This window comes from Chrysochloris asiatica, unplaced genomic scaffold (assembly GCF_000296735.1).
Source record: "Chrysochloris asiatica unplaced genomic scaffold, ChrAsi1.0 scaffold00011, whole genome shotgun sequence".
Taxonomy (NCBI): Eukaryota; Metazoa; Chordata; class Mammalia; order Afrosoricida; family Chrysochloridae; genus Chrysochloris; species Chrysochloris asiatica.
In genome coordinates this window covers 21,798,716-21,823,237 of record NW_006408529.1, presented here as the reverse complement: position 1 = coordinate 21,823,237, position 24,522 = coordinate 21,798,716, and positions in this window count along the sequence as shown.

The following is a 24,522-nucleotide window of genomic DNA, read 5'->3' as shown; positions in this document are numbered from 1 at the left end:
TTTCTACTCCCGTAAAGATTTACACCCTCGGAAACCCTGTACAGGGTCGCTATGGGTCAGAACTGACTCAACGGCACTTAACAACAACAACAATTTATATGGAATAGACAGAAAAATCTAGAGATAGTAAATAGATCAGTGATTGTCTAGATTTGGGGACTGAAAGATCAGGCCATGTGTATTGCTGAGTGACTGCAAATGCAAATAGATCCCTTTTTTGGGGGAGGATAAAAATATTCTAAAATTGTATTATGGTAATGGTTGATGGTTGCAAAACTCTGTAAATACACTAAAAGTAATTGAATCGTATACTTGTAACTTACGTGGCACTACAGGATAATGCACTAGACCTCAAAATAGGTTTGAAACCTATGTTTGGCATACCAAATCTCATCAGCCACTCCTCGGAAACTCTAGATAGGTTTGCTATGAGTCAATACCAACTTGACGGCACTTAACAATAATGTCAGGTGAATTATATGGTGGGCAAATTACTTCTCAGTAAAGCTATTTGTTTTAAGAATTTCAGGGAAAAATGTGTATACATGGCTCATAAATTACTGCTCTATTGTGTCGTATCTACCTGGATATGTCTACCAAATTGTTTTCAGTACTGACAAGCTATGGAAAAGAGTCGCTGCTTTTCCTAATAAGACATGTCAACACTAATTTTAAACATAAAGTAATTAAATACATAATTCTCACATTAGGTCTTCTACTGTAATTATAGCAGGGCCTTTATCTGTAAATGAGTTTTCTGCACAGAGTGGTTTGCTGAATGGTTACTGATTCAAAAAGAGTTCTGGTGGCACAGTGGTTAAATGCTTGGCTACTAGCTTATAGGTCGATGTTCAAACCCACTTCTCTTGGGAAGAAAGACGTAGTACTCTGCTTCAATAAAGAGTGTTGTTGTTGTTAAGTGCCATTGAGTCAATTCAAACTCATAGTTATCCTATATAGGGTTTCGTTGGAGTGTCTGGTGAGTTTGAGCCATCAACCTTTCAGTTCAAATCAACCTTGTGGTCAAATGCTTATCCCAGAGTGACACACCAAGACTCCTTGAAAACCCTATGTGACATTTCTGCTTAATTTTTTAGGGATGCTATGAGTTGCAATTGGGCTCATGGTGTGGCAGTATAGGATAAGCACTGGATTGTGAACCACATGGTTGGTGATTCAAACCTATCAGCTGCTCTTCAGAAATCCTTTACAAGATTCCTGTGAGTTGGAGCCAACTTGAGAACAACATGAGTTGCAGTTGATCCAATGGTGATCGATTTGCTTTTTATTTTGATTCAAATGACTACCTTTGATTTAACATACAAACTTCCCTGTAATATCTAGTTTTATATTTTTATGAGGCATGAAATGTCATTCATGTTATCATATTCTCCTTCATTAGATGCTCTTGAGAAAATGCAACAAGGCATGCCAGCTCCTTGGGTCATGCTACATTTCATTGCTCTTTTTCTTACTATTCAAAGTCAGAGAATAAGATGAAGAAATTTCATCACTGATTGAATATGTTTTTTCTTTTCTTTCCTAATATGTGAAGCACATACTGAAAAAGATTGAAATGCTGATGCATAAGTAATTACAATGATGATTTGAGAAACTGAATCTTCATTATTGAATTGAGAACTCTTGAAGCATCTAAAAAACTGTTTTAATGGCAAATTTGTGTTGGTGCTTACTATATTTAAAGCACTATTTTAATGTTTTACAGGCATCCACTAAATTAATTCTCACAAAAAATATTGTTACCATTTTACAAGTGAGAAATTAGTTGCACAAAAACAACAACATAGCAATTTGTAAATTCAATGGACAAATAGATAAACAGAGCTACATACATTCACAGCTAGCTAACAGATGAATAGATAGATGCAATATATAGATATTGTTTAAGTACTATGTAAATTCTGATATCACTGAAAACAATGTTTCTATTCAAAAATCTAGGAGTCCTGGTGTGGTACTGTGGGTTAATGCACTGGATTGCAAAGTCAGTTTGAACTGCAAGGTCGGTGGTGCAAGCTCACCAGCGGCTCCTTGGAAACCCTATACAGGGTCGCTATGGGTTGGAACTAATTTGGTGGCACTCAACAACAATGTTGTCTTTGTTATATGCCATGGAGTAGGTTCCAACTCATAGTGATCCTATACAGGATTTCCGAGGTACAATACTACTTAAAAATGAAGATCAGACTTCAACTGATTTATCAGTGTGGGCAAATATTTTGTTTTCAAAGATAATCAGTTACTGTCCAGTCAATTTCAATCATGCCAACCCCTATGTGTTATAGACTGTTACTCCTTCATAAGAGTTTCATGACTGTGACCTTCCTACTTGCCAAATCTGTCTCCCAAGTTTGAACTTTCAAACTTAGTGGCTGAGTGCTTAACTGTTGCTGCTAATTATGCCTCAGGAAACTTTGAAGGTAATATTTATTTATGCTAATATGAATTCGGGACAAATTGTGGAAGTATCATTCCTCAGAATTAAATTTTTAAAGCTGAAACAGCACAAGGAACTCCAATTTGCTTTTCTTTATATTTATTGAATTACTAATTCAGTGTTATAAAAATAACAAGTGTCTTTTCTTAAGTCAGGACTTTCTTTAATCATAAAAATTATTTATAAAGAAAATTCAGTGAGAATTTTTACTTTATTTTTTATTTTATTTTTACTTTATCAGAATATTCTTAGAATTATATCTAATGGAATCTTAGTCATTTGACCAGCAAATAACTTTCCAAATTGCATATATACTTAAAGCATTTTTTATTAGCTTTTTCTAATTCAATTCTTACATTTTTGTTTTACATATAACAGAATAAAGCAGTTGTAAATACTTGCTAGTTTTTACACATTTCAATAGAACATAATGCATAGTCTTGATACAAAAACAGTGCTCTTTTCTCTAAAAGCAGATATTGAGAAAGACAAAAGTTAGCTAACAACATTTGATTGGTCACTCTTTTGAACACTTACAGAGGAAAGATTATATGCATCCTTTTAGGAAGGTAAATACTGCTGAAGTTTTTTAAAATTCCAGAAGAAATTGTTAATGAACATGTAAGTATTGATTACAACTTTATATAAATCCACAGAAATAAGGGTCTCCCTTTGTGTACGGATTCAATAATCTTCATATTTATAGCAAAAAAAAAAAAAAAGAGAGAGAGAGAGAGAAAGAGTTAATCCCTCATATTTCTTGGTTAACAATTACTAAGAAAATATTGCTACAATATCTGAAATATATGGGTGTCTTTAAAAAACTCCTTTATATGAAAAACACTTCCAAAACCAATTTTTAACAAAAATACCAACAGCTACAGCAAATGAATCACCCATTTCAACAGCAGTCTGAATATCCATCAGATAAAAGTAATACCAATGCTTCTGTGAATGTCCTCAATTCACCACTTCGCTAGAGCAAGTTTTATGTCAGAAAATAATGTGTAGTTTTTTGGTTTATCTTTTTTTTCTTCCTTTTTCTAGCATTTTTATTTTTGAGATTGGATTTTTCCCCCATTTTTATTTTTGAGATTATTTTCATCAGCAGAAAAAGTTCACAGATAAGCAGTAGAATCCTATTAAGACCAAGAGAAACAAATAAACAAAAGAAGGTGGAAAATCAAAATAGGGAAAATAAGAAGAGCGTAAGATAATTGTAACAAATGCATTAAAAGTTGGTCAAAATATTCTTTTTCAAGTTCATATTCATTTCTAAAAAATAAAAAAAACTGCCAATTTTGATGCTTGGCTATTATTTCTATATTTATGATGCTTGTATTAATTTGTTATTGATAATTTTGAAGTGCATAATATTTAAAAATGGATATTGCATCTAATTTCATTAAATTTATCAGTAGTAGGTATGTGACTCATATTAAAAGAAAACTCCTCTAGCTTTCTGATATTGTATAGAGATTAAAGATACATTTTAAAAATCACAACTCCTTCTATACAGGATTCTGCTTCTGTTCATGATAGTTTGGTCTAAGAAGACTCTTTCATAGTGTAGCCTCCCAGAGGAGTTCTGAGATTCTTAGAGCCGATGTTCATAATTTTGCATGTCTCTTGGTGTATACCAAACCCGTAGTATCTAATAGTCATGAACCAAGTGGTGTGATGCTTCTGTTGTTTACAGAAGACAGGATGAAATCAAGAGACAAGATGAAGCCAGAGAATAACAAAGAATTCCTAGTTTCAAAAGTTCTTGGTAAATATTTGCACTGCTTTTCATACGTTTTGCTTCTTCTGCAAGGTAGCTCATTATTTTATTTATAAAATCTCATTTTGTATAAGCTATTTGAAATTGGAGTGTCTTCATATACAAATAATTTTACTATAATCAATAAGCTGTCAATTGAATGTAAAATTGTTACAGCTCATGTTATTAAACTTTTGGGAGACTTTTAAAACTTTATTTGCATTTTGTTATAAGCTTAATTTACTCCTGATCATTAAGTTTTTGTTATTCATTTTTTTATGAGATAGCTTTTCTTCTGGACAACCTCCTCTTCTGGTTTAGGAACAATTTGTTTCTTTTCAGTGAGGAATATCTCAGAGAGTCAGGGGAAGTTCATGTAGGGGCTGATCTGACCATGAGCTCTGTAAATTCAGTGGTGCATCTTGGGATCTTTGTTAACCTGGATGTGCTCCTTGACTAGAGGATCTTTTTTTTTTAGTTTTTGAATATCATTTAAGAAATAATGTATTAGAATACTAAAGTGCTTCCTCATTTCAATGCAATTAACCACAAGAATAGTAGATTCCCCGGGACACTTGAAATTTATTTAATTCTGATTAATCATTATATAAGAAAAAATATATTTAATCTAGCTACAGATAAAAATAAATGCAACCTTAAAAATCTATATACTTTTGCAAGCTATCTGGTACAATCAGCAACATGGAGAAGTGGAGTGCAAAACATAATCACAGATACTATTTTGTGTAAATTAAATCATAGTTTCATTATCTTACAGGATATATTGTTTAGGCTGACTAAACTTAGTTTCAGATCAGCATAACACTGAAGACATTTAAATAAATTGCCTCTAACTCTGTTCTGACTCTAAGGAGCATAGTTCATTGAGCATATCATTCAATTCTCTGTGCCTCAGTGTGTGTCATTAGAGAAGAGGCTAATTTCTAAGTATATTATATATATTTTTTTTTAATGAGCATATTTATTAAAAATACCTTTCATTATTTCATATATTTTAAAAGTGGTTGGCTAAAATATTTCAGCATATGCCACTTATTGATCATTGGGTTTACATCAGAGCTTTTGTTTCCATATGTTTTTTTTCTTTTCAGTTCTGAAGTCATTGTGTCTTCATGATATGGATTTCATCTCTTAGAGTTTTAAATGACATATGTATAGTTTAAATGAATTAATCGATAGTCTAAGCCAAGGAAATGGTCAGGAAGAAACTATACCACTAAAGTTATATAAAGTGAAATGATAATTGTTTGCACAAACCAATAATTGTTGCTGCATCTGTATAGAAACAAAAAGAAAGAAAGAGAGGGGGAAGACTTGTAGCAAAGTACAACTATTCTTTTTACATTAATGAGAAATAGATGTTCTCTCTGATACTGTATGAAACATAATATTTTTTCATAAAATATGTAACAAATTACATAGATAGCAAATATCTGAAATTTACTGAATTTTTCAACTATCACTTTGAATTTTTATGCTATAGAAAATCACTAAAAATAAAATACATTTAATTTCTTTGAAAACTTCTCTGCTTCTTCATAAGGATGTTTTGGAATGCTGCTCCCTAACATTATAGAATACCAATTTATATAAATAGTATGCTTTGATTGGATATTTACTATAAAATACAAAATATTCTATTGACTAGTTTTGTTTTTTTTTTATTTATTCAGAGAAGGGAAACTGCACGTTAGCATTTATTAACATATTCACTAGTTCCACAAATATTTATTGAGTAATGACTCTAATCTAGGACTTCACTGTTGTTGTTTTTCAATACTATTGACTGAGCTCCAGTTCATGCTCACTTTATGTTCTGCCTATTTCTGCATCATCTTTGCATTCATTGCTATGTTTGAGTCCACTGTTGCAGCTACTGTGTCAATTCCTGTCATTGAGAGTCTTCCTCTTTTCACTGACCTGAGCTTTATTAAGCATGATGTCTTTCTCTGTGGATTGGTCCCTCTTGATAGTATGTCCAAAGTATAGGAGAGAAAGAATTGACATTCTTGTTCTAAGGAATATACTGACTTATTCCAAGAGAGTTCTCTTCATTCTGCAGGTGATGGTGGTCGTGGCTGAGAGCCAATGAGTCAGTTCTGACTCATAACAACCCTGTATAGGGTTTCCTGGACTATAAATCTTTATGGGAGCATAAGGTCTTATCGTTGTCCTATGCAGTGACTAACCTTGTGGCTAGCAGCCCAGATCATAATCCACTTTAATACCAAGTTTCCTTATTCTTCAGGTAGTCCATTGCATATTCATTATTCTTCACCAACACTATCATTCAAATGCATAATTCTTCGGCTATCTTCCTGATTCTTATTATATTTACAGAACTCAAATTAAGAGTTGGGAGAGGAAATCTCCAAATTTATATTAATATTAAAATTCATGTGCAGCAGATATAGTAATATGCATCCAAATATTAAAAATCAATCATGAATATTAAAAGTGTCCAACAAAGTTACACACAAAAAGTATAGCAAGCATGGAATGAGGAAATATGAAATGTTATCTAACCTTATTAATGTCAATTAAAAATATAAAAAGATTAATTTTCTTTTGTCACATTGCCACATACCAAAAAAAGTTTGCTAATATTTTCTATAATATTCTATATTACTGTTGTTATTGTTAGGTGCCATCGAGTCTGTACTGACTCATAGCGACCTTATGCACAACAGAAAGAAACACTGCCCAATCCTGGGCCAACCTCACTACTATTGCCACGCTTGAGTCCATCCATGCTGCCACTTGGCCAATCCATCTTGTTGGGGGTCTTACTATTTTTCTCTGACCCTCCACCTTACCAAAATTGATATACTTTTCCAGAGACTGGTCCCTCCTGAAAAAATGTCCAAATTATGAGAGTTGAAGTTTGACCATTTTGGCCTCCAAGGAGCACTTGGGTTGCATTTCTTCCATAATGGATCTATTGGTTCTTTTGGCAGCCCATGGCACTTCCAATATTCTCCCCCAACACCATAACTCAAAAGCATCAATTATTCTATGATCTTCCTTATTCACTGTCCAGCTTTCGCATCCATATGAGGTTATTGAAAATATCGTGGCTTGGGTCAGGCGCACCTTAGCCCTGAAGCTGACATCTTTGCTCTTCAACACTTTAAAAAGGTCTTGTACAGCAGATTTACCTAAAGAAATACGTCACTTGATTTCTTGACTGCTGCTTCCATGAGTGTTCATAATTGATCCAAGAAGAATGAAGTCCTTGACAACTCCAATCTTTTCTCCATTGATAAGAATGTTGTTTATTGGTCCAGCAGTGAAGATTTTTGTTTTCTTTACATTGAGATCTAATCCATACTGAAGGCTGTGCTCTTTGATCTTCATAAGTAAATGTTTTAAGTCCTCTTCAATTTCAGCAAGCAAGGTTGTATCATCTGCATATCGCAGGTTGTTAATGAGTCTTCCTCCAATCCTGATGCCACGTTTTTCTTCAGAGAACCCAACTTCTCGGATTATTTGCTTAGCATATAGGTTGAATAAGTATGGTGAAAGAATACAACCTTGTCGCACACTTTTCTTAATTGTAAAACTTTCAGTGTTCCCATGTTCTGTTCGAACAACTGCCTCTTAGTACAGATACAGATTCCTCACGAGCATAATTGTTTCTGAATACTCATACTTCACAACGTTGTCCGTAGCTTGTCATGTTCCACACAATCAAAAGTCTTTGCATAGTCAATAAAGCACAGGTTAACATCTTTCTGATATTCTCTGCTTTCAGCCAAGATCCATTGGACTTCAGCAATGATATCCTTTGTTTCTTGGCCTCTTCTGAATCCGACTTGAACTTTTGGAATTTCTCTGTAAATGTATGATTGTAGCCATTTCTGTATCACCTTTAGCAAAAATTTACTCACATGGGATATTAAAGAGATTGTCTGAAGTTTTCCGCAATTGGTTGGGTCACCTCTCTTTGAAATGGGCACAAATATAAATCTCTTCCAATCACTTGGCCAGATAGTTGTCTTTCATATTGAGTGAGTGCCTCCTGTGCCACCTCACTTTCTTGAAATATTTCAATTTTTATTTCATCAATTCCTGGTGCCTTGTTCTTTGCCAATTCCTTCAACGCACCTTGGACTTCCTCCTTCAGTATCATTGGCTCTTAATCATATGCTACCTCTTGAATCGGTTGAACATGAACCATTTCCTTTTGGTACAGTGACTCTGTATTCCTTCCATCTTCTCTTGATGCTTTCTGCATCATTCAATAATTTGCCCAGAGAATACGTCAATAATGGAAGTCAAGGTTTGGATTTTTTCTTCAGTTGCCCCGCTTGAGAAATTCTGAGCGTGTTAGTCCTTTATGGTTTTTCTGACTCCAAATCTTTGCACATTTTGTTGTAATATTTGGCTTTATCTTCTAGAGCTGATCTTTGATATTTTCTGTTCAGCTGTTGGACCTCTTCATTTCTTCCATTTGCGTTAGCATCTCTACGCTGGAGAGCTAGTTTCAGTGTTACTTCTGATGTCCATTTTGACCTTTTCCTTCTTTCTTGTCTTCTTAATGACTTTTTGTTGTCTTCATGTACAATATTCTTGATGTTATCCCACAACTCTTCTGGTCTTTGGTTTTTAGTGTTTAATGTATCAAATCTGTTCTTCAAATGATCTCTAAATTCAGGTGGGATATATTCAAGTTTGTATTTTGGCTCTCGTGGACTTGTTTTCATTTTCTTCAGCTTCCATTTGAATTTGCATACCAGCAATTGATGGTCTCTTCCACAGTCTTCCTGGTCTTGTTTTCACTGATGATATGGAGCTTTTCCATCGATTCTTTCTGCAGATGTAGTCAATTTGATTTCTATGTATTCCATCTGGTGAGGTCCATGTGTATAGTCGTCTCTTAAGTTGTCTAAAAAAGGTAATTGAAATGAACAAATCATTGAATTCTATCATGTGATCTCCAGGGTCATTTCTATCACCAAGGCCATAGTTTCCAACTACTGATCCTCCCTCTTTACTCCCATCCTTTGCATTCCAATCACCAGTAATGATCAATACATCTTGATTGCATGTTTGAGCAATTACAGATTGAAGAAGTTCGCAGAATTTTTCTATTCTATCCTCACTGGCTTTAGTTGTTGGTGCATAAATTTGAATAACAATGGTATTATCTCGGCTTCCCTGTAGGCGCATGGATGCTATCCTATCACAGATAGCATTGTACCTCATGACTGACTGGATATGTTCTTTTTACAACAAATGCAACACCATTCCTCTTCAATTTGTCATTTCTGGCAGAGTAAACCATGTGGTTGACGTATTCAAAATGGCCAATACAAGTCCATTTCAGCTCACTAATGCCTAAGATATTGATATTTATGTGTTCCATTTCATTTTTTACAACTGCCAATTTTCCCAATTTCATACTTCGTACATTCCATGGGTTCTGATTTTTAATGGATGTTTACAGCTGTTTCTCTTCATAAACAAATGAAGGTTCCGCTGGCTTTTCTCACACGGGCTTTACTCCATTTGCGTCTTCACTGTCAATTCTACTTTGAGGAGGCAGGTCTTCCCCAGTTACATTTTGAGTGCCTTCCAACCTGAGGGGCTCATTTTCTGGCACTATATCTGACAGTGTTCTTTTGCTATTCATAAGGTTGTCAGTGAGTAAATATTCTGAAGAAGTTCATCACTCCTTCTTCCTAGTCTGTCTTCATCTGGAAGCTCATCTGAACACTGTCCACCTTGGATGACCATGCTGTTATTCAAAATACCAGTGGCATAGCTTTCAGAATCACAGTAACTCACACGTCACTAATAGTATAACAAAGTGATAGATGAGTGGTGGTCTATAATATTAGAAAAATGGTAATATTTTCTGAGACACACTGTTACTTTTAAAAAGTATTAGTAATATGCATAATAAGCTAAATTTGGGCTTAAATAAATAAAATGTATATTTCTAGGTATTTTTCAGGTATAAGACAGCTAAGGAAAAGATATAAACAAACTAATAAGAATTTTTGTACTTGTCAACGAAACTAGGGAAATGGGTATCAAGAATGACCTCTAGTTTTCTCTTGTGAAACTTTTGAATACCTCCTACTATATGAATGTACAATATATTTAAAGAAAGTGAAAGAAGAGAAGGAAAAGTATAAAGAATTGTGGAAAAGAATAGGAAAAGAAAGAGGAGCAGGAAGAGAAGATGAAATAGGTTATTGGCCATCAAAAATATTTTGTTGGCAAATAATTATTGTTAACAATAATGAATAGTCACCTTTGAGACCATTCTTTTTGTATTAGGATGGCCTCTTTAATTGAGAAAATACTCCACTTTTTTCTTTTTTTTTTTTTGGTCATTGTGACCTAGCCAGTTAATTAACTTACTCCCTACATGTTTAATATTTCTAAGACAAAGGCTGCAATACTTTTCTTATATTACTCAGGTACATTGTCTTTGAGGACTATGTTAAGCCAATTGACCATGGTGTCCCCTGAGGTTATGGTCTTGAGTCTCCTGGCCCAGCAACTCATTGTCTTAATATGTGTAGTAATATTTACAAATATTCCTCATTTTACACCCAGGAGTCCTGGTATGGTGATGTGGGTTAATGTGCTGAACTGCAAAGTTGACTTAAACCACAAGGTTGGTGATTTAAGCTCACCAGCTGCTCCTCAGAAACCCTATACAGGGTTGTTTCCTTCAACATCGTCTGTTCTTTATCATATGATTATTATCTCTGACCCTCCACCTTACCCAGCATGACATCTTTCTCCAGCGACTGTTCCCTCCAGACAAAGTATGAGAGACGAAGCTTAGCCATCCTGGCCTCCAAGGAGCACTCTGGCTGCACTTCTTCCAAAACAGACCTATTGGTTCTTTTGGCAGTCCATGGCACTTTCAGTATTCTCCTCCAACACCACAACTCAAAGGCATCAATTCTTCTATGATCTTCCTTATTCACTGTCCAGCTTTCGCATCCATATGAGGTTATTGAAAATACCATGGCTTGGGTCAGGCGCACCTTAGTCCTCAAGCTGACATCTCTGCTCTTCAATACTTTAAAAAGTTCCTGTGCAGCAGATTTGCCCAATGTAATATGTCATCTGATCTCTTGACTGCTGCTTCCACGAGTGTTGATAGTTGATCCAAGAAGAATGAAGTCCTTGACAACTTCATATGATACCTTCTGAAAATGAACCAACTCGATGGCACATAAAAACAACATACTCCATGGCATTCATTGATAAGTTAATACTCATGTACAAATATTTTCTGTCAAACTTATACATTTGTGGATGTACTTCCATTGCCCCTACCATATCCATTCAGTCTGTGTATCTGTCCATATATCTACCCAATGAGCATTGTTGTTCCAGGGTAGTGTATATAACAGTATTTACCAGTATCACCTTTCATCCTTGCATACCTCCCTGTGTCTTCACCTCTCTTCATCATTCTTTACCAACTTTCCTCTTCTTGTACGTTACCCTCCCTGAGTTAACTCATGTTTACCCTTAGTTAATGAATTACTCTTCCTTACCTCTCACCCTTGGTAATCATCAAATTATCTTTATTTTAGCATGAAAACCTAAAACACTTGAGTTTCTACAATAATTGTTTCATAATATATTTGTCCATTTGCAATTGACTAATTTTGCTCAGCATAATGTTCTCCAGCTTTATCCATGCTATAAGGTATTTCAGATTCAACATTATTGATCAAAATTGTGCAGTGTTCCGTTGTGTGTATGTACCAAAGTTTGTTTATGTATTCTTCCATTTATGAACATTTGATTGTGTCCATTTTTTTTTGCTCTTGTTAATATTACTGTGATGTACATGGGTGTGCATATATCTACTCGTGTCATCATTCTTATTTCTTGGGACATATGCCAAATAGAGAGATTTTGGGGTCAGAAGGTATTTCAATTTCAACTTTTTGAGGAAGTACCAAACCACAGTGGTTGCACCATTTTACAGACCCACTAGTAATGTAGGAGTATCTCAGTCTCTCCATACCATCACAAGAATGTGTTATTTTCTGTTTTGTTTTTAACTTTGTTATTAGTGCTGAAGTGAGATTATATCTCATTTCTGTTTTGACTTCCATCTAATGGCTAAATATACCAAACATTTCTTCATGTGTGTATTGTTCATTTTAATATATTTTTTGTTGACGTGTCTGTTCATGTAATCTGCCCATTTTTTAATTTACTTTTTTGTCTTTTTCTCAAAGAGATGTCATTTTCTATAAAATTTACAGACTGCTGTTGTTGTTGTTGTTGTTAGGTGCCATTGAGTTGGTGCTGATTCATAGTGATCTTATGCACAGCAGAATGAAACACTGCCTGATCTTGGGCCAACCTCACTACTGTTGCCACACCTGAGTCCATTGATGCTGTCACTTGACCAATCCATCTCATTGGGGATCTTCCTCTTTTTCTCTGACCCTCCACCTAACTAAATATGGTGTCCTTCTTCAGCAACTAGTACCTCCTGACAATATGTCCAAAGTATGGGAGACGAAGCTTGACATCTTGGGCTCCAAGGAGCACTCTGGTGTCAAATATGCCATTTAAAACAATTTTCCCAGTCTGTGGGTTCTCTTTTTACTCTTTTGGTGAAGTCATTTAAGGCACATAAGTGTCTAATTTTTAGAAGGTCCCAATAATCTATTTTGTCTTCCATTGTTTGTGTGTTTGCAGTTATGCTTGATAGTGCATTTGTATAATGTATCATGTACCCTAAGTTTATCCCTATGTTTTCATTGATGACCTTTATAGTTCTAAGACTTGCACTTAGGTCTTCATTTCCAAATTGAGTTATTTTTGTATATATTATGAGATATAAGTCTGGTTTCACTTTTCAGCAAATGGATTTCCAGTTTTGCAAGCACCATTTGTTGAAGAGACTATCTCTTCCACAATTTAATTGTTTTGACCCTCTTTCAAAGATCAACTGACTGTATTTGGATAGACTTGCTTCTGGGTTCTCAATTCTACTCCATTGATCTATGTATCTATCATTGTATGAGTACCAGGCTATTTTGACCTCTGTGCTGTATAACAGTTTTTGAGAACAGGAAGTAATAGGCATCTAACTTTGCTCTTCTTAAGTAATGCTTTGATTATCTGAGATTTCTTTCTTTTCCATATAAAGGTAGTGATCAGTTTTTCCATCACTTAAGAATGATGTTAGAATCTGCATTGGAATTGCATTGTATCTATAGATTGCTTTGGGTGGTTTGACATTTTCACAATGTTAAGTCTTCCTATATATGAACATAGTATATTGTTCAATTTTGTAAGTCTGTTTTGGTTTCTTGTAGTAGTGTTTTATTATTTTCTTTGTATAAGTCTTTTGTTTCTGGTTAGATTTATACATAAGTATAAATTATCTTTTGGGTGACTGTTGTAAATGTTATTATATTGCTGATTATCTTTTTAGAGTTGTCTTTATTAGTGTAAAGGAATCCAACTGATTTTTATAGGTTGAACTTGTACCCTTGCTCTTTGTTGAATCTTTCAATTAATTCAAATAATTTTATTGCTTACTGGTTGGGATTTTCTATGTACAAGATCACATTCAGTTAGAGATAGTTTTACTTCTTCTTTACCGATTTGGAATATTTTCCTTTTTCTTTCTTGCCTTATAGCTGTGGCTAAGATTTCCAACACAACACTGAAGAGGAGTGGTGATAAAGGGCATGCTTATCTGGTTCCTGTTTGCAAATGAATTATTTCAGTTTCTTTCCATTGAGAATTGGTTGTTTAAGTTGTATATATGCCCCTAATTGAGCTGAAGAATTTTCCTTCTATTCCTATTTTGTTGAGTGTTTTTATCAGGAATGGATGTCAAATTTTGTCAAATGCCTTTTTTGCATCAGTAGACATGATCATGTGGTTCTTTTGCTTTGTTTAGTTTATGTGGTAAATTATGTTGATTATTTTTCTTAATATTTGCATACCAGCTATGAATCCCACTTGCTGGCTGGCTGGCTGTGTGCCGTGGAGTCAGTTCTGACTCATAGTGATCCTGTACAGGGTTTCTGAGGCTGTAAATCTTTACGGGAGCAGAACACCTCATCTTTCTTCTGTGGAACAGCTGGTTGTTTCAAACTGCTGACCTTGAGGTTCGCAGCCCGATTCGTAACCACTATGCTACCAGAGCTCCTTTATGAATCCCACTTAGTCATGATTTATTTTTTCTTTCTTTCTTTCTTTCTTTCTTTCTTTCTTTCTTTCTTTCTTTCTTTCTTTCTTTCTTTCTTTCTACTTACTTGTGTATGTATTTTCTCTTCCTGACTCTTGCAACAGAAGACAGAAAATGTACCATACAGACCAGTTACAATCATGCCCACTATACCATCACTCACTAGGCAAGAGCCAATACAAGCTGCAACACAGCTGATTGTCAATGACAACAGAATCAGCTAAACCTATCCTAAACTGAGCTGCATGAATTGTATACACTTTTATCCCTAATAATATCTACCAGGAAGAGTTCCTGGTGGGTTTGAACTACTAACTTTTTAATTAGTAGCCCAACAGTTAACTCTTTGAGCCACCAGGTTCTCTGTACTGGAGAGTCCAATATACCCACTGCCTTCAAGTAAGTTCTGATACATAGCAACTCTATAGAACAAAGTATGACTGATTTTTAGAATCTTAAAGGCTATAATGTTACAGATGTGGACTGACTTTTTCTTCTTCTATGGAACAGTATTTGAAGCCAGAAGTCTGAATCAAGTAATGGACAGTGTTGGTTACGTGTTGGTGGCTTTCAGGTAAATCTGTTCCATGCCCTTTCCTATATATTTAATATCTGCTTTTGGGTGATATCTCTATCTTGAAATAGCATTTTAGAATTTCTAATTGCTGTTATGGTTTTTATGTTCTTTCAGCTTAGTTCTGACTCACAGAGATCCTGTATGGGTTTTCTAAGGAGTAGCTGGTAGATTTGAAGCACTGACTTTGTCCAATGCTTACCTACAGTGCCATATCAGAACCCTTGTGTTTCTAATAGAGACCACTTTTACTTGGAAAGTTAGGGAAGATGAGATTTGTAAACTCATGAGAGATCCAAATCTCTAATCAGCCCTTAAAATAGTGACTAGAAATAAGTTAACAATAAAAGGACCTATCTTCTTGTTTTTGTTGAGAAAAAAAAAAATTATTCAGAAAAAAAGAAAGAAAAACAACTCTTCTATGTTTTAGTCCATGCTGCACATTTGGTGTTTATTTTGGAATCATCCACATTAACAAGGAGCACATTGGTTCCACATCTTTACAAACTTTTGCTCAGCCACAAAAATTTGTTTGCCTTGAAGAGGTCGTAAGAAATCTGTCAAAAAATACTTTTGATGGCCTGATTATGTCTCCTTCCCATTTATTTTCCAAAGTGTTTCATTGCTACTTGGCTGAAGGTTGAACCTAAGTAGATCCTATCCCCCCACCACAACCCCACCCAGATCCCCTGCATCATTTTCTAATAGAAACTATATATTTAGGTCTAGTGTTACTAACCGCAGATGGATCAGATAAGACTATTTACAAGTAATGTTATTACCCACAGAAATTTAAACAGCCTCAAGAAAGTCACATTCCTTGCTTAATTACATCAAATTATGTTTTTTATACTGTAGGTCAAGTCATGTCAGCAACAGAAATAGGCCGTACTTACATGTGATTAGATTATTTTATTTCAGACCAAGAAAAGTATATTTAAAAAAAAATTTTGTTGTCAGCTAAAATTGCTTTTATGTAATTTGGGAACAAACAGCAACAGGAATCACTGATGAAGAAATGAAACAGAAATAGAAAAATCCACACTCATGGACCAGAATATACATAATATACTTTGGAGGCAATAGAAAATACTTATCTGCATCCAAGTAAAGCACACATCTGTAATCATTTGATAGGTTTTAGGAATGAAGGACCCAGAGTCCAATTGCTGGGACTTCTTTCTCCTGGGGAAAAGCTGAGCTGGGGGACTGGTACTGGATTGAGAAGGGGCTTAAAGAAAACTGTAGGATAATAAAGAAAACAGAGAAAAGGGTAAAAAACAAAAGCATACATCTGTGAAACATAGGCCTAGAGTATACATTTCTCTTTTCTCTTTCTACTTTCTGGATGTTTCAAGGGAATAAATTAGTAAGATGCAGCTACAGTTTCCAGACTTCTAGAGTGATATAATTTTGCCATGTGGTTTATCTCACTCCTCAGAAAAAGAATAAGAAAGACTCAAATCTTCTTAGCTCATAACTATGGGGAAGACAGGAGTAGAAAAGAAATAGGATTTGCTTTTTCCTCATCTGGAAATATTTCAGACAAGGTAGAATATGGACCTCATCACTGTACCCCTTCTCTTGAGGACTATTAGAGACAGGCAACCAAAATTCCATACAGATGCCCTAGGTGAAGTCCCTTAATATAATAAAAGCATAGATTCCTTGAGACTGGAAGGAAGGCCGGTCTCACCCAGGATATATCTGTGCTTCTGGACAACAGAAAAAGGATTTATTGGCATCTCTGGGCTAAAGGTTACATGGGCCACTTAAAGTGAGTCTAAAGCAGTTAAACACTCAGCTGCTAACTGAAAGCTTGTCAGTTCAAACCCAACAAATAGTTTTGTGGACAAAGATCTGCAAAGATGACAACCTAGGAAATGGAGCAGTTCTACTTTGTCATATGTGACTGCTATGAATCAGAATCAACTTGATGACACAAAACAATAGGAATACTTGTTTTAATCCATTCACAAGACATGCACAAATGAAAACATACATTATCATGGTTCTTTTACATTAGAAAATGCACTGTATCTTGAAACATTCTGGTACTACTTAATATTTTTAAAAATCTTGAAAATTCAAACAGGAAAAGTAGGCATATATCCTTTTAGGATTATTAATGAAAAGAAAAAATAAAGAAAAAGTTATTGTATACGAGGAACTTATTTTTATCCTAACAAGATAAGGAATACCTGATTTGATGAAAAATAAATAGAGGCAGAATGGATCACGCTTTAATGATTTTTAATGGCAATGGACAATATTCATATGTGATGATGAATCTCTGTCTCACATGAGAAAGCTCTAGAGAAGTGGGAAAATGACTTAGCAGAGGTTGCATTGACAGCATCCGTAGAAACTCATGTCTAGATGGTGTTACTGCTGCTTGACTGTAGTACAAAATGAGAATCACATCCATCACTAATCACGGGTCTAATTGCCATATGCATTAGAGACTTGATCTTAAGTCACTGAAATAAACCCTAACTTGAAACCTATAGGTTTTACTTGGTTACCACTTTCGTGCTCCATGGTTCAAAGGAAAATACATGAAGCAGGAGTTTCCTGACTAGTTGTGAGATACAATACAACGGAACAATTATACAACATATAGTGTGCTGAAATTTGCACATAATTCATGTAACAATTTTTAAAGGAATACATTTTTTTTCTTTCAATAATTCTGAGTTACTAGAATTACAATGGATTATTTGTCTGGGAGAGGGTACCTAGGCTAGTACGATGGATAGAGTTTCAGCAAGCAGGAACAAACACATGCACCAGTCTAAGAAATTCAAAATGACTGTCTTTCAACTTCTAATGTCATATTTTATGTATGAGAAAGTTTTATGCATAGCTAATCCAGAGAAATACAGATACCACAGCTTTTAAAATTGGCTTCCATGCAAAGTAATAAAGGCCCTACCTTTTGTTATTTGTTCCTGTGGATTAAAAAAAAAAAAAATGAGATTTTCTAAGATGCAAGTGTTAGGAGGCACATTTTTTGTTATTTGTCATCAAGTCAGTTCCTACTCAGGGCAACCCTATGTACAACAGAATGAAACATCGCCCTGTCCTGTGCTATCTCCACAATTGCTGCTGCACTTAAGCCCATTGTTGCTGGCACTGTTCAATTCCATCTCATTAAGGGTCTCCCTCTTTTTTTCTGACACTGCATTGTACCAAGCATGATGCTCTTCTCCAGGGACTGGTCCCTACTGATAATATGTCCAAAGTATGAGAAATTAAGTCTGGCCATCCTGGCTTCAAAGGAGCATTCTGGTTGTATTTGTTCCAATACAGATTTGTTTGCTCTTCTGGCAGTCCATTGTTGTTGTTGTTAAGTGCAGTCAAATTAGTTCCAACCCATACCGACCCTTTATAGGGTTTCCAAGAAGTGACTGATGAGCTTGAATCACCAACCTTGCTATTCAAATTGATTTTGAAGTCCAGTACATTAACCCACAGTGCCACATCAGGACTTTAATATTCTTCACTAACACAAGAACTCAAATACAATAATTCTTCTAAGGTCCACCTTATTCACTGTCTGACTTCCACATGCATATGAGGCTATTACAAACATCATGGTTTGGGTCAGGTACACATTGGTCCCCAAACTGGTATCTTTGCTCTCAGATACTTTAAAGAGTTTTTATGCAGCAGAATTGCCTAAGTCAATACATTGTTCGATTTTTTACTGCTGTTTACGTGAGTGTTGATGGAGGAGCCAAACAAAATGTAGTCTTTTACAACTTCAATCTTTTCTCCATTTATCATGATGGTATTTATTGCTCCAGTGGTGACATTTTTTTTTTTTTTTTATATTGAGGTGCAACACATATTTAAGGTTGTGGTCTTTGATCTTCATCAGTACTATTCTAAATCTTCTTCATTTCAGCAAGCAAAGTTATATCACCTGCATATAACAGGTTGTTAATGAGTCTTACTTCAAACCTGATGCCATGTTCTTCTTCAAATAAATGAGTTTCTCAGATTATTTGCTAAGCGTACAAATGGAATAAATATGGTGAAATAATACAACCATGACACACTGTCATTCAGTGTCCCCTTAATCTGCTTGAATGACTGCTTCTTGGTCTATGTACAGGTTACCAGTAGCATAATTAAGTGCTTGGGAATATTCATTCTCCAAAATGTTGTCCATAGCTTGTCATGGTCCACACAGTTAAAAGTCTTTGCATATTCAATAAAGCACAGGTAAACATCTTTCTGGTATTATCTATTTTCAGCCAAGATCCATCTGATGTCAGCAAGGGTATCCTTTGTTTTAAGTCCTCACCTGAATCTGGTGTGAACCTCTGGCGTTTCCCTGTCAATGTACTGTTACAGATGTTTTTGAATTATCTTAAGCATAATTTTACTTGCATGTGATATTGATGATATTGTCCAATGATTACTGCATTCTACTGGGTCAAATCTCTTTAGATTGGGCAAAAATATTATTTTTTCCCCAATCAGTTGGCTTGGCATAGATGATGAATAAATGCTTCCCATGCTGCATCAGTTTGTTGAAAATTTTCAATTTTTTTCCATTAGCTCTCAGACCCTCGTTCTTTTCAATGACTTCAGTGCAGCTTTGACTTCTTCCTTCAGTAACATTGTCTCTTGATAATGTGCTACTTCTTGAAATGTTTGCATATTGACCATTAGTTTTTGGTACAGTGACTGTGTATTCCTTCCTTTTTTTATAAATACTTTTTGCGTCATTCAACATTTTTTCCAAAGAATCCTTTAGTATTACAAGTTGAGGCTTGAATATTTTTGGCAGTTCTTTCAGCTTGAAGAATGCTGAAAGTTTTCTTTCTTTTTGGTTTTATGACCCCAGATCTTTGCACATTTTGTTATACTATTTGTCTTGGTCTTCTAAAGCTGCCTTTCAAAATTTTCTATTCAGCTCTTTTACCTCCTTATTTCTTCCAATTACTTTAGCATTTCTACTCTGGAGAGCAAGTTTCAGAGTCTCTTCTGCCATCCATTTTGGTATTTTCTTTCTTGCTTTTCTTCTTTATGCCCTTTTGCTTTCTTTCTGTATGATATCCTTGATGTCATCCCACAACTCTTCTATCTTTCATTCATTAGAGTCTAATGCATCCAATCTGTTCTTGAGATGATCTTTAAACTCAGGTGGGTTATGCTCAAGGTCATATTTTTGTTCTCATGGAATTGCTTTCATTTTCTTCAGATTCAGCCTAAACTTTCATATGAACAATTGATGGTCTGTTTTACAATCTACCTCTGGTCTGATTTTCGCTCATGATATGGAGCTTTCCATTGTCTCTTTCCAGAGATGCAGTCTACATGATTTCTCTGTATTCCAGCTGATGAAGTCTGTGTACAAATTGTATTTTATGTTGTTTAAAAGAGGTATTACAATGAAGAAGTCATTTGTCTTGCAAAATTCTGTCATGTGATCTCCAGCATCATTTCAATCACCAAGTCTGTATTTTCCAACTACTGATCCTTACTTTTTTTTCCAACCTTTGCACTCTAATTGCCAATAATTATCAATATAGACTGGAAAATTTGGTAGAATTATTTAACTTCATCATTAAACTGCCTTTAGTGGTTGGTGCATGAATTTGAATAACAGTGGTATTAATTGATCTTCTTTATATGCATAGTTATTATCTATCACAAACAGCATTATACTTCAAAGAAGGTCTTGATATGTTCTTTCTGATGATGAATGTCACTAGATTCCTTTTCAATTTTTCATTCCTAGCATACTAAACCATGTGATCGTCAGATTCAAAATGGTTAATTACAGTCTATTTCAGCTCACTAATACCTAGGATATTGATGTTCATTCATTCCATTTCATTTTCGGAAAATTTGAATTTTCCTAGATTCCTACTTTGCACATTCCATATTCCCATTACTAATTCTCTTCATTTTGAGGTGTGCCCCATTACAATTGAAGGTCCTGAAAGTTTTTCTACATTTGCATCATCATAATCAACTCTCCCCTGAGGAACATCTCTTCCCAGTAATATTTTGAATAACTTCCAATCTTAGGGATTCTTCTCCATGCACTATATCTATCAGTATGATGGTGCTATTTATGTGAGAGCTATTCATAAGGCTTTCATTGCTAAACCTTCGGAAGTAGTCTGCATCTCCTTCTTCCAAATCTGTCTTACTCTGGAAGTTCAGCTGAAACCTGTCCACAATGGGTAACCCTGTCAACATTCAAAATACAAGTGGCATAGCATTCAACATCACAACAACATGCAAGCCACCACGGTGTGACACGAGCTGTGCCATCTAGATAGTTTCAAAGATCTTATGAGACAAAGGGAAATCATGTCATCTAACAACAAGAGAAAGCAAAAAGTAGTATGCACTGATTAATATCAGACGATGTGATGGATTGACACAGTGACTGCAACAATGGACTCAAACATAACAATTAGAAGGATGGTGCAGGACTAGGCAGTGTTTTGTTCCTTGCATGGGGTTGCTAATAATTGGAAATGGTATCTAACAACATTAGACAAATATTATGTATTTCTATTCCTACTTTAAGAACTTTTGTGAAAACACAATTATAGAACATATGCAAAGTCATTTGTATGCTTAAAATATAAAACACTAATTAATAATAATTAGCATAAAATATTTGGCATGGATATTTTTAATGAATATTTTTCAAACAACAGGGAAATATAAAACATATAGCCATATGATAATGTTCCATCAATCTATATTGCATCAACTTAATCTGAAAATTTATGTGACTTCTATATTCATATAAGTAAAGACTAATACATTTTAGAATCTATTAAGAATATTATCTTTTCCTTGACATTTCACCATTAGAACATTAGTTTACAACTAGCTAAACAAAGAATTATCTGGGAAAACTTCCAAAATAGACTTCCAAATTTATTTGAGATGATTCAGAATATCTAGATTACAGATGTAGTTGGCAACCTTCCACCTTTTTTCCCCCTAAAACATGTCTTTTGATATCTTCTTGCCATCATCACATTATATTTCATCACTTCTAAAATCCTGTCATTATCTCGGATTCTACCATTTTTTATTTGCTTGAGATTTTTTTTACTTGTTTGTTTTTTAATTCAAATCACCTCCCCACCCCAACCCCCCGTTCAAGGTAGTATGCTTTTCTCATGGTCTGTCATTGTAGGATAAGCACTGCACTGCTAACTGCAAAATTGGATCAAACCCACCAGCTGCTACTCAAAAACTATACAGGGTCACAGTGAGTCAGAATAGACTTGTCAGCACTTAACATTAACAAGTCACTTTAAAAGACCTATATTCTATGCAAGGTCAATTGGCTATGAAATATATGAAAAAATTAAATAACACTATAGAAATTAGAGAAAAAGAGGTAAAAATATTCTTTGAAGATAATATTGCTATTTACTTTGAAATATCAAAAAAGTTAATGAAAAAGTTGTATCACATCAGCTAGAATATCTTTTATCTAATATGATTCTAGCTACCATGAATGGATTTTGTTGTTGTTGTTGTTAGGTTCCATAGAGTCAGTACTGACTCTGCATTGCAAAACGAAACACTACCTGATCCTGGGAAAACCTCACTACTGTTGCCATGTTTGAGTCCATCGATGCTGCCATTCAGCCAATCCATCTCATTGGGAGTCTTCCTCTTTTTCTATGATCCTCCACGTTACCAAACATGATATCCTTCTCCAAAAACTGGTCTCTCCTGGCAATATGTCCAAAGCATGAGATACGAAGTTTGGATATCTTAGCCTGTAAGGAGCACTCTGGATGCACTTCTTCCAAAACAAATCTATTGGTTCTTTGGGCAGCCCATGGCACTTTCAATATTCTCCTTTAACTCCATAACTCAAAATCATCAATTCTTCTATGGTGTTCCTTATTCACAGTCTAGCTTTCACATGCATATGAGGTTATTGAAAATACCATGGCTTGGGTCCATGCACCTTAGTCCTCAAGCTGATATCTTTGCCCTTCAACACTATAAAAAGGTCTTGTGCAGCAGATTTGCTTAATGCAATACGTCCTTTGATTTCTTGACTGCTGCTTCCATGAGTGTTGATAGTTTATCCAAGAAGAATGAAGTCCTTGGCAACTTCAATCTTTCTGCTATGGATAAGAATGTTACTTACTGGTCCAGTGGTAAGGATTTTTTTTTTCTTGATATTGAGATGTAATCCATAATGAAGGCTGTGCTCTTTGATCTTCATTAGTAAATACTTTATGTCCTCTTCACTTTCAGCAAGCAAGGTTGTATCATCTGCATATTGCAGATTATTAATGAGTCTTCCTCCAATCCTGACACCATGTTTTTCTTCATATAATCCAGCTTCTCAGAAGATTTGCTCAGCATACAGGTTGAATAAGCATGATGAAAGAATACAACCTTGTCACACAACTTTCTTAACTTTAAATCATTCAGTGTTCCCATGTTCTGTTCAAACAACTGCCTCTTGGTCCAGGTACAGATTCCTCATGAGCATAATGAAGTGTTCCAGAATACTCGTATTTCACAATGGTGTTCATAGCTTGTCATGGTCCGCACAATCAAAAGCTTTTGTGTAGTCAATAAAGCACAGGTAAACATCTTTCTGATATTCTCTGCTTTCAGCTAAGATCCATTGGACATAAACAATGATATCCCTCATTCTATGGCCTCTTCTGAATCCAGCTTGAACCTCTGGAATTTATCTGTTAATATATGATTATAGCCATTTCTGTATCATCTTTAGCAAAAATTTACACGCATGGGATATCAAAGAGATTGTCCAATGATTTCCGCATTCCTTTGGGTCACCTCTCTTTGGAATTGGTACAAATATGGATCTCTTCCAATCAGTGGGCCAGATAGTTGTCTTCCAAATGTCTAGGCAGAGACTGCACTTTCTTTTTTTAATTTTTTTAAGTGTTTTATTGTGAATTATATGATAGTTTACATGGGAGAACATTAGTTTTACATTCATTCTATCGTACATCGTATCATCGCCATAGTTACAATCCCCTCCATGCATCATCAACCAACCAAAGCCTGCCCCCTACACTATCCCATCCAACCCCCACCCAAATCCCTCCCAATCTTCAGCACACAGTCACTCTCCCTTTCTGGATCTAAAGTCCCCAGCTGCTCCATCTCTCCACATCATTGTCTTTGCCTCCATCTCAGGCATCACTGCTTCTCTGGGTATGTTCCCATTCTCGGCTCTTCTCCGTTGATGGTCCTAGGAACCTTCAGTCCTAGACTGAAAAGTTATTCCCTCCCCTCCTTGCTATAAAATGTCTACCTTGACACTTCCAACCCTCACAATCAGTCTTGATAACAATTATTCACTATTGTATCACAAGAGACACATCTGCATTTCTTTTCACCGGATCTGCCTAGGCAGATTGGATACTACTCACTGGAGATTCTGCCTTCCTCGAGGCCCCCTGGCTCTAGGTTCCCTCTTGAAAGCTTGTAAGCCAGTCACTTCTTGCCTTTGT